Here is an 11,547-nt window from a genome sequence, read left to right on the forward strand (position 1 = left end):
TGTTTTGACTATTTATGAATACTTCTATGTGAAACCTGTTAAACAATATACACGGGAAATTTTCATCAAAATCTCTTAAAAGCACTAGGTTTTACCAAAAAAAAAACTATATACATGGGCAGTTTGTTCAAAAACTATTAAATCATTAATTTTTTACCCAAAAACTCTTAAAATAACTTTTCATTTTTACAAAAAAAAGTATGTAGGAGCAGTTTTGTCCAAACTATTGAAATCATTATTTCTTTTATAAAAATAAAAAAGAAGTATACAGGGGCATTTTGGACAAAAAATGTTAAAGTCACTATTTTTTTACCAAAAGAACAATATGTAGTGGCATTTCGGTCAAAACTATAAAAATCATTATTTTTTTAATCAGAAAAAGAGTATGCATAGTCACTTTCAACAAAAACTGTTAAAACCACTATTTTTTAACCCCGCGTTGCGGGGATGGATTTAAACAGCTCCGATCATTTTGGCATGTTATTTAATTTAAAGGATTCAAGAAATATGGAACATGTTTTTGTAAATATGTTATGAATCTAACCTATTTTCCTTTACATATCCCCTGTTTTCCTTACCACATACCAACATCATATAACCCATGGCATACTTACAAAATGTATGTAGCAACAGCAGAAATGTCAAACTCCACCAAAGCACAAGAGGGGCAAAATAGTCAAAAGTTGAATTGAAAAGGAGGAAGCCATCTCACAACATGTAGGTGCACCGGGTTGTACTTTTTCGGCTTCGATGATGTCCCGGGTAGCAAAATCTTTGCTTCATCAACTGTTTGTTTTTGGATTTAGCATACTTCCATTCATTTTTGTACAGTAGCATCTTACTTCCATTTTAATCTATTATAACATCGTAATTTCGAATTTTTTTACTTTAAAAGTTGCATTATAAAAGGTAACAAATTTGTGTTCCACTGATGACACACTTTTTTTAAACCCAACATCGAATACCAATCAGTGGTAACAAAATTGTGTTCCTTTTTATATACTTTCCAAAGGGAGGAAACCTCTCCTTTGGAAATAGTCCCCCAATCCTGACATACCTCCAGAAACTATAAAAGCTTGGAATAAATGGAGTCATAATTCATCAAAACAAAAGGAACAGGGAGTGCAAAACCTATCCTCTTGAACTGGATGAGTGGAAGAATGTCAAAAGCCTCATCCAGAGTACCAATTCCACCTAGTAACACAATCAGACCCGTCTTCTCCCCTTTACTACTTCTAACGGTTGCATCCATCAACCCATGCTTTCTTGCAGAAAAAAACATGCATTCAGATTCAGATTTAGTCAGTCACTAATCTAATAATTCTAACCTGCATGTAAGGTAAGCATGAGAAGGAATATACGAATGAAAACTGGTTGTTGTCCATTCCCCTGCTTCTTTAGAAATCTTGAACCCAGCGACCAATAGCATCCCGAGTTGCAGCATCCATCAACCCTGGTCCAGCCCCTAACCATGAAGTGCATCCGAACAACTTTGCAACCTTTAACAAAATCAAAACTTTCATTCTTTTGAAACACAATACAAAAATATAAATATGGACTTGCCTCTCTTGCCAATTCTTGTGTCTGGACATAATGCTCATATCCGGGGCCCATCCTTGCAGAACCCAAGTACACGACACCTCTCCCAAGGCTGAGTATTAGCTCATACCATTTTTCAGCTTCATTCATTCATACACAACACAACACCAGGCATAGTTCAAGGCAATATTTACTGATCAGTTTATACAAAAAATTTACTGAGTATTAGTAATTTAGTATTTACAGTATTGAAAAAAAAGTAGACAAAAATTATGACAAAATGCTCATCTTAAATGTAAAATAATTAAAAAAATTTACTGATGTTCAATTCAAACAAAAAAGTAACTTATTAGTTTGATTTAACAATCAAAAGCCAGAAACCATTATCGAAGATTAGAAGATTAACAAAAGAAACAAATAAATGATGAAGAAAACAGATCAAATTGAGAAGAGAGACAGAACCTGGAATAATTAGGAACCAATGAGTTTATACATACACCAAGTTGGCTGTTGTCCCTAACTGGATAATACCAAGCATAGTTCAAGCAATATTCTATGCATTTCTTGCCCCTTCTGCAAGAGAAATATATTATATAACAAAAAAATGTTAACATAAATCACAGATTTAATATAGTTAATAAAGGAACAAAAGTTATATAATTAGCATTAGCAATATAGCATACCGTAGTTAGTAAACTCAATAAAGGCAAATTGAATCAACTCGACTCTTGTTCCTGCACCCGGCCTCTCACTTCGTTTCGTTGTTCTTCTAAAAAAACTGAAGGCCATCATAAATGGCGGATGTCAATCAAATAATATATTAGAAATCGAAGTACAAAATCATACATAAGACTGCAGCCGATAAAAGCGCTTCAGTCGTGAGGGTTGAATGAATCGTTGAACCAATTGAATTGTTTGAACCCAACTAATGTCGTATGAATCGATTAAAATGCTGGCATGTGATCGAGGCTTCACATACTGTAGGGGGAAAAGCGGAATTGGAATTAGGTTTCACCAGGTATGTACACGTTGCATATCAATCATTCAAGAATAATTTGTATTACATCCGATGGCTAACACTAATCAACACATCAAATTAGAAATTAAACCAAACACGAATGACAGATTCGGCTCTAACCTAGGTGTTCATGCTGACACAATCGAACAGAAACTGAAAGCAAGGGTCAACATACCCAAAATCAAAAACAACAAAAGACGGAAATTAAAAATCAAATAGAAGCGAAAGACAACATACCCAAAATCTAAATAACAACAGTACAGGCAGGGCCATCTTCCTTATTGCCGATGTTTCCTTGTAATAGGCAGAGGAAAACTGATGAAGCTAGTTTCTTGTAGCCGACGGTGACACAAAAAAGAAAACCGGGAAGATCGATAAGAATAAAAGGAAGGTGCATCAACGACAAAAGCTAAACTGTAAAGCTTTGAGAGAATCTGAAGCAGCCGATGGGTGTTTCAAGAGTTGCGGTGCCTTGGGTGTGAATTCAATCGTCGCTGCACCTCTATTCTTCTCTGTCATTCAAACGGAAGCGAAACCAGCGGGACGCGTTCGTGGCATATAAAAAATATATTTTTATATTAAAAATAATTAAATCATTGTTATTAACATTTAAATAATAATTTTATAAAAAATATAAAAAATGATTTTTAGTATTGTTATTATGTTGAACTATATTATAAGAGATAAAGTTGGAACTTCAAGTTGTTTTGTACATACAAAGTTATATGATTAAAATAGAAAAAAAAATCATTTTTAAAAATAAATAAATCGTTATTGTTATATATTAAATAATAATTTCATATTAAATTACAACGTTTATATTCAATATTATCATTATATAGAAAATATAATAATAGAGATATTTTTTTATGTATCTTAAATTTTATCATTATGTACAACATATGATAATAGAGACAACTCTTTATCTTAAATAGTAAAAAAAAATGTTTAGTATCATAAATATTACCATAATTATGTAGAACATATTATAATAGTGACGTCTTTTATAAGGTTACAACTTTAAATTGTATTACATACAGGGTTGTAAAACTTGGCTAATACAACCAAATACTCGGCATGTTACTTAAACTCGGCCTCCAATGGAAGCGAGTTTGCCTAACTCAGCCAGAAGACACTCAGACCCTTATTAAACTTGATCCAAATCTAAAAGATACGGTCCAAAATCATTTTTGACATTCTGAAATTTAATTTGTCACTTGTCGATAAAGACAATCTCACCAAAGAATACACTCAACGTTCTACAAAGTTGGATGCAAGGAAGATCTCATGGTTTAGTCCCTTTGAAATATTTCACAACATTTTCTATTTATAGAGGAGAATACATTCTCTTGTTACTCTAACGATCAATGTGGGATGAAGACATTTTAATTAAACTCATTTATTTATTTGCCAATAATTTCATTTTGTTAAATAAAATAATAAATAATAAAAATAAAACGTTATCGAGAAAATTTATTGTTCAATAGTTCCATTTTTCAGTAATCTCGTAAGTTGCTATAAAAAATTAAGTTTTTATTGAATAACTTTTTGTTAAATCCTAAAATCATAAATTCAGGTAGGTACTTAATATAGAAAGTTTGTTTACACGTATTTTCATGATTCAAAATGTCATTATAAAATGAATTCATTTAAAAAATATAATCGAGTATATATTTCGTGCTTTTGAATCAAAGTGATTTTCCAAACAATTATAATTTTATATTTAAGTAGATTTTTTTATATTTATATAACATTATGTAACTTATAATATTATTATAAACAATTTGGATAATCATGGGAGTTTCAAATGTATGTGGTGAAAGGAAAATGCTTCATTTATCGGTCTAAAATAATCAAACTCGGACCGATTCAGCTTAATATACCAAACTACATAACGTTTTTTCTATTGAAACTCGGTTTGTATATATTTTGTGTTTTTGAATCAAATTTATTTTTCAAACAATTATAATTTTATGTTTAGGTAACTTATTTATAATATTATTAGAAACAATTTGAAAAATCATGGGAGTTTCGAATGTATGTGCTGAAAGGAAAATGCTTCCTTATCGGTCCAAATTGATCAAACTTAGATCGATTCACCTTAATATACCAAACTGCATAACGGTTTTTCAACTAAAACTCTATTTGAACCTAAAAAAATCTTTTTCAAAACCATTTTCGGGATTCTAAAACTTAAATGGACAGTTTCCAATAAAGACAATCTCACCAAAGAATACCATCAACATCCTAAAAAGGTAGGCATAAGTAAGTTCTCATAGTTTGGTCCCTTTGAAACATTTCACAACCTTTCCTATTTATAGAAGATGAAACGTTCTCTTGTTTACTCTCACCATCGATATGGGATGAAGACATTGTAATAAAACACGCTTTCTTGTTAATAAAACATTATTCAACTTATTTAGTAAAACATCTTTATCTTGTTTACCCTTTCTTTATTGTTCAATAGTTCAATTTTTTATAATCTCGTAAGTTGCTATCCAAAAAAGTAAGTTTTTATTGAATAATTTTTTGTTCAATTCTAAAATCATAAATTCAGTTAGATACTTAATATAGAAAGTTTGTTTATATGTATTTTCAAGATTCAAAAGTTCATTATAAAAAGAATTTGTAACAGCCCGGAATCTCAGGTATTGTTTAAATTGTGTTTTGGGGTGTTATAAGAGGGGACTCGGCGAGTTGGAGCCAGACTCGCCGAGTAGGATCGCAGACGTGGTCGCGGGTTCGCGACTGGACTCGACGAGTCCAGATATGGACTCGGCGAGTCTGCGCTGTTTAGCGAAAACCCTAGCCGTTCAGATTTGGGACGTATAAAAGGGACTTATTGGCCGTCATTGTTCGTTTTAGCCTTCTGAGAGGAACCCTAAATCGATTGTGTGCATCTAGAGCAAGGTTAAAGGCCATTGGTGATCTTGAAGGAGTTGTTGTGCAAGGAAGAGAAGGGCTTGGCTAAAGGAACAGCAAGGGAGTCACGTTCTGAGGATTGGGGACACAGAGAGTACATCATCCATGTCAGAATTCGAGTATGCTCTGCTATGGTGATGTGTTTAGAGGATTAGGGTTTATGGAACCCTTTTTGTGGATAGATTGAATGTTACCCTAGTCCCCCAAACGATTGTAACCCCATGTTGGGACCTTTGGAGGTCCAGAACGTCCCATGCCTATGCATTTCGGGAAGTGATGAAGGTTTTGGATTGAAATCCTTATGCCTTAGGTCAATATGTAAATTATAAGTCTTGGGGTGTAGCATGAGCACCGAAATGAGGACCTTACGTGATGGACCAGTCTAGGAAGGCCATACCTATGAATGGTCGGAGCAATTCTGACCTTAGGAAACAGTTTGATCGACTGCATGGCATGGACTCGCCGAGTCCGATGAACAGACTCGGCGAGTAGCTTGGAGAATAACTGGGACTCGTCGAGTTGTTCTTTAGACTCGGCGAGTGGAGTCGGGGTGGCCCCGCGATTCTTCCAGGAGTAACTCGTCGGGTCAAGGAGGATACTCGACGAGTAGAAAGGGAATCTTAGAGGATTGGAGGACGACTAGACTCGCCGAGTCGCCAGAGTACTCGCCGAGTCCGGTCGAGTTGACCGTGGACCGTTGACCAGAGTTGACCCATGTGTGATTCCTTAGGGTCAGTTAACTTGGAAGATAAAAGTGTTAATAAAGGATATATGATATTATAGGGAGTTTGTAGCTCGGCGGATCGAGTACGAGTGATTTCAGGAGTTGCTAGCTTTCAGTATCCACGAGGTGAGTCTTCTCACTATACTGTACCCGGAAGGGTTTGACTGTGTGACCGGAAGGTCGGATATGATATGTGATATATGTGCTATATGTGGTAAGTTAATTGTTATGCGTGCTGTGTATGTTTATATGGGCCGGAAGGCAATATGTTATGGGCCGGAAGGCAATATGTTATGGGCCGGAAGGCGATTATGTTATGGGCCGGAAGGCGTTGTGTTGTGGACCGGAAGGTCAGGGCTGGAAAGGCGTATATGTGTAAGTTGTATATTGGGGAACTCACTAAGCATTTATGCTTACAGTTGTTATGTATGTGTTTCAGGTACTAGCGAGGACCGTGGGAAGGCGCCGGCATGATGCGTACACACTGATTGATGTTTGAGATCTTGGGAATTTTATGATTTGTATTTCGACTTAAAACCTGGAATAATTATATTTAGTTGGAATAAAAATACTCTATTATTTGAAATGAAAAATTTGTTTGAAAATTTGCGTTGTTACAATTGGTATCAGAGCCTTGGTTTGAGGGATTCGGGTGCACCTTCGGGTGTAACTGAACTCAAACCGAGGATTTGAGAAAAACTTTTAAAAATAAAGGCATAAACTTTTAAAAATGATAGTGTGGTAAACAAGAAAGAAGCAGTGTGTACGATCAGTCAGCGCCCGAACGGTAAAGATCCCCAAAATACCTTACAATGTTATGTTATGAAATGAATTGTTATGCATGCTAGAAGACTAGGTATTCATGATAGGACTAGAGTGGCCTGATTTGTGATGCCTTAGTCTAGGGAGTTTGTCGATATGAGATACTTGATAGCGTGCAGGTAGATAGTGCACATCAAAAGTAGAGTACTCACTATTCGGGGTTTGGGGAGGAAGATTTGGGACGAATGCTGATACGGTGTGGTCGGTAGTATTGGGCCCGTACTACCGAAGACACCGGGTCGGTGGGAGACCCAAGTAAGAATCCCTGGATATCGAAGACTGAGTAGGGTTGCGTTATCAAGTACAATTGTACTTGATGGAGTCTCTGATAATTTTATGTTATATTTCAGAGACATCATGGTTACAACACGCCACGGGACGAGTTCGAGCGGTGTGAGTGACGAGGAGATTCGTCAGCTGATTCAGGAGGAGGTAGTTGCAGCGATCCGGGCTGAGATCCCGGAGATGTTTGGGTCTATTAAGACCACCCTGATGGAGACGTTTGAGGAGCGGTATGCCGCACTGACTGAAGCTGCAGCCGCTGCCGCTACCGCAGCTGTGGCCGCTGCCAGGCCACAGGGGGGTGACTCGCTGCTATTTCGGGAATTCAGCAACACGAAACCACCTGAGTTCGATGGGACATAGGATCCGATTGCTGCGATGAGGTGGATCGTTGATATTGAGGGGTGCTTCTACACTTGTTCATGCCCGGAGCACCTGAGGGTACGGTTCGCTTTGAACCAGCTCCGTCTGGGAGGGAAGGATTGGTGGAAGTTCATAACGGCGAACTTCACTTTGGCGGAGATTATAGCAGTGACATGGGAGAGGTTTACTGCCATGTTCAGGGACGAGTACGTTCCCCCAGTGGAGAGGGAACGATTGATTCAGGAGTTCTTGACCCTTAAGCAGGGTACTGATTCGGTTGCGGTGGTCACGCGGAAGTTTCATGAGAGGGCGATGTTCTGCCCCGAGCTGGTGTCTACAGAGCAGTCGCGGATGAGCCGGTACGTGGGTGTTTTGAGGAGGGATATCCGGGAGTTTGTGTCGAACTCCACCTATCATACTTTTGCTGAGCTTCAGGCGAATGCCAGGAAGCGCGAGATCGAGTTGGAGACCCAGGCCAAGGAGGAGGCCGAGTCTCAGCAGGTGGACCGGCGGCCGGCTCAGTCTCAGTCGGCAGCCAAGCGGACCAAGTCCGCCGATTCGAGGACGGGAGGTCCGAAGGGCCGCACTTGCGGATAGTGCGGCAAGGGTCATGATGGGGCGTGTCGAGCTGGTGTTTGCTACAAGTGTGGCAAGGAGGGACACATCGCCAGGGATTGCCCTAAGGGGTTTATGGTTTGCTTTCATTGCAACCAGACAGGCCATCGGAAGGCCGAGTGCCCTCAGCTTCGTCAGGGATCTACACCTACTGCCAGGACTACTGAGACTCGACCGGCGAAGGTCGAGACCCCGAGGGCTCGCGGGAGAGCCTTTCAGCTGACTGCGGAGGAGGTCCGCGCTGCGCCCGATGTTGTGGCAGGTATGCTGTAATTCATGTATTTATTTAAAGTCGAAATGTATGCTTATGTTATTATATGTGTAGGTACTTTTCTTGTGAACTCTGTGCCTGCTCTAGTGTTATTTGACTCGGGTGCGAGTAGGTCCTTTGTATCTTTAGCTTTTAGTCAGCATATCAGCATTAGTCGTGAGTCGTTAAGTCGGCCTCTGAGCGTTTCTATAGCGGCCGAGAGAGTGATTTGTGCCACGGAGGTTCTTCGGGGATGCGTGCTAGAGATTTTCGGGGTTGAGTTTCCAATTGACCTGATTCCTATTGCGATGGGTGATGTCTGTGTCATCGTAGGCATGGACTGGTTGAGCCGATTCAACGCTGTCATCGATTGTGAGCGTTAGCTGGTGACTATACGAGACCCTAGTGGGGGAGTTCTTACGGTGTACGGCGAGGGTACCCGTTCGGGATCAGCTTTTTGTTCGGCCGCTAGGGCGAGGCAATGTCTACAGCAGGGATGTAAGGGTTTTGTGGCGTATGTGATGGATACGCGGGAGGCTTCCGAGAGACCGAGGTCAGTGGAGGAGGTCCCAGTGGTGCGTGAGTTTCCGGATGTTTTCCCCGAGGAGCTGTCGGGAGTACCTCCTGCGAGGCAAGTAGAGTTTGGTATCGATCTGATTCCGGGGGCCGTGCCTATTGCGAAGGTGCCTTATCGTCTTGCACCTCCAGAGATGCAAGAGTTGTCCTCGCAACTCCAAGAGTTGCTGGGGAAGGGATTCATTCGGCCGAGCAGCTCGCCGTGGGGAGCACCTATTCTGTTCGTCAAGAGGAAGGATGGTTCACACCGGATGTGCATTGATTACCGGGAGTTGAACAAAGTGACGGTCAAGAACCGTTACCCGTTACCGAGGATCGATGATTTATTCGATCAGTTGCAAGGGGCATCTTGGTTTTCTAAGATTGACCTGAGGTCAGGGTACCATCAGGTGAGAGTGCGGGATGAGGACGTCCAGAAGACAACATTTATGACACGATATGGGCATTATGAGTTTGTGGTGATGCCTTTCGGGCTCACCAATGCCCCGGCTGTGTTCATGGACCTCATGAACAGGGTATGCAGGCCGATGTTGGATCGGTCAGTGATTGTATTTATCGACGACATCCTAGTGTATTCGCGATCTAGAGAGCAGCATGAGGAACATTTGCGGGAGGTCCTTGAGGTATTGAGGTCGGAGAAGTTATATGCAAAGTTCTCCAAATGTGAATTCTGGTTGCGGGAGGTCCAATTTCTTGGACATGTTGTTAATCAAGAAGGGATATTGGTCGATCCGGCCAAGGTTGAGGCTGTGATGAGTTGGGAGGTGCCAAAGTCACCCTTTGAGATCAGGAGTTTCCTTGGGTTGGTGGGGTACTTCGGAGGTTTATTAAGGACTTCTCCAAGATCGCTGTGCCGCTCACCAGATTGACTCGGAAGGGTGTTGCATTCTCATGGGGACCCGAGCAACAGACTTCCTTTGAGACACTTCGTCAGAGACTGTGCGAAGCCCCGGTATTAGCTCTCCCGGAAGGGATGGAAGATTTTGTGGTATATTGCGACGCATCGATCTCGGGACTGGGTGCAGTATTGATGCAGAGAGGTCATGTGATAGCTTATGCATCGAGGCAGCTGAAGCCTCATGAGGCGAAATATCCCACGCATGATTTAGAGTTGGGGGCAGTAGTGTTCGCTCTCAAGATTTGGCGTCACTACCTGTATGGGGTTCGATGTACGATATACACGGACCATAAGAGTTTGAAGTATTTGATGGATCAGCCCAACCTAAATATGTGTCAGAGGAGGTGGTTGGATGTGGTCAAGGATTATGATTGTGAAATCCTGTACCACCCGGGCAAAGCTAATGTGGTAGCCGATGCATTGAGCCGCAGGGCGGAGAGCACTCCATTGCAAGATGTATGTCTGAGACTGACTGTGATGACTCCAGTATTGGATGCTATTCGTGGGGCACAGGCGGAGGCTGTGAGATCCAAGATGCAGAAGAAAGAGCAGGTCGTTGGGTTAATTTCAGAGTTCGTTAAGGATGGACGAGGACTTCTGATGTTTCAGGGTCGGATTTGGGTACCATTCGTGGGCGGTACGCGTATTACTTTGATAGAAGAGGCTCATAGATCGAAATTCTCGATCCATCCCGGTGCTACGAAGATGTATTTGGATTTGAGGAAGGAATATTGGTGGCCCTGTATGAAGAGAGACGTCGCCTGGTTCGTTGAGAGGTGCTTGACCTGCCGTAGAGTTAAGGCCGAGCACCAGAGACCGCATGGAAAGTTACAGCCATTGGGGATTCCTGAGTGGAAGTGGGAACAGATTACTATGGATTTCATCACCAAATTGCCGAGAACTGCCAGGGGAGTCGATGCAATTTGGGTGATTGTGGATAGGTTGACGAAGAGTGCACACTTCCTTGCCATCAGCGAGAGTTCATCAGCGGAGAAGTTGGCGGAGATATATGTGAGAGAAGTAGTATCTCGGCATGGAGTGCCGATCTCGATTGTTTCGGACCGTGATGTACGTTTCACTTCCAGGTTCTGGAAGAAATTCCATGAGGAGCTGGGTACTAAACTGCATTTTAGTACCGCATACCATCCCCAGACAGACGGTCAGAGCGAGCGGACGATTCAGACACTGGAGGACATGCTTCGAGCGTGTGTGTTAGATTTCGGGGGTAGCTGGGATGCGTATTTACCCTTGGCAGAGTTTTCCTACAACAACAGTCATCATTCGAGCATTGGTATGCCACCTTTTGAGTTGTTGTATGGTAGGAGGTGTCGGACCCCCATTTGCTGGGGAGAGGTGGGACAGAGAGTGATGGGCAGTACAGAGATCATACTTCAGACGACAGAGCAGATTCAACAGGTTAGGCAAAGGTTATTGGCCGCCCAGAGCCGACAGAAGAGTTATGCGGACAGGCGCCGGTCTGAGCTTGAATTTCAGGTTGGCGACTTCGTTCTCCTGAAGGTTTCTCCTTGGAAGGGAGT

At 41.3% G+C, this 11,547-nt stretch overlaps 2 long non-coding RNA genes across 5 annotated transcripts; both read right to left on the minus strand.

Moving 5' to 3' along the window:
* Positions 1–467: 467 nt before the first annotated feature.
* LOC128132669 (uncharacterized) lies at positions 468–1,498 on the minus strand. 2 transcript variants are annotated; one of them, XR_008230977.1, is made up of 2 exons: positions 1,329–1,498; positions 468–1,261 (listed from the first exon to the last, which is right to left on the minus strand). It is a non-coding gene; the product is annotated as an uncharacterized LOC128132669 (long non-coding RNA). The 2 variants fall into 2 exon arrangements; XR_008230978.1 differs by having other exon boundaries at positions 468–1,265.
* A 65-nt stretch (positions 1,499–1,563) lies between these two features.
* On the minus strand, positions 1,564–3,272 carry LOC128132670 (uncharacterized). Of its 3 annotated transcripts, none has more exons than XR_008230980.1 (4): positions 2,795–3,272; positions 2,386–2,517; positions 2,223–2,317; positions 1,564–2,112 (listed from the first exon to the last, which is right to left on the minus strand). It is a non-coding gene; the product is annotated as an uncharacterized LOC128132670 (long non-coding RNA). The 3 variants fall into 3 exon arrangements; XR_008230981.1 differs by having other exon boundaries at positions 1,564–1,732; positions 2,002–2,112; positions 2,223–2,517; XR_008230979.1 differs by having other exon boundaries at positions 2,223–2,517.
* Positions 3,273–11,547: the final 8,275 nt, after the last annotated feature.

Source organism: Lactuca sativa, chromosome 3 (assembly GCF_002870075.4).
Source record: "Lactuca sativa cultivar Salinas chromosome 3, Lsat_Salinas_v11, whole genome shotgun sequence".
NCBI lineage: Eukaryota > Viridiplantae > Streptophyta > Magnoliopsida > Asterales > Asteraceae > Lactuca > Lactuca sativa.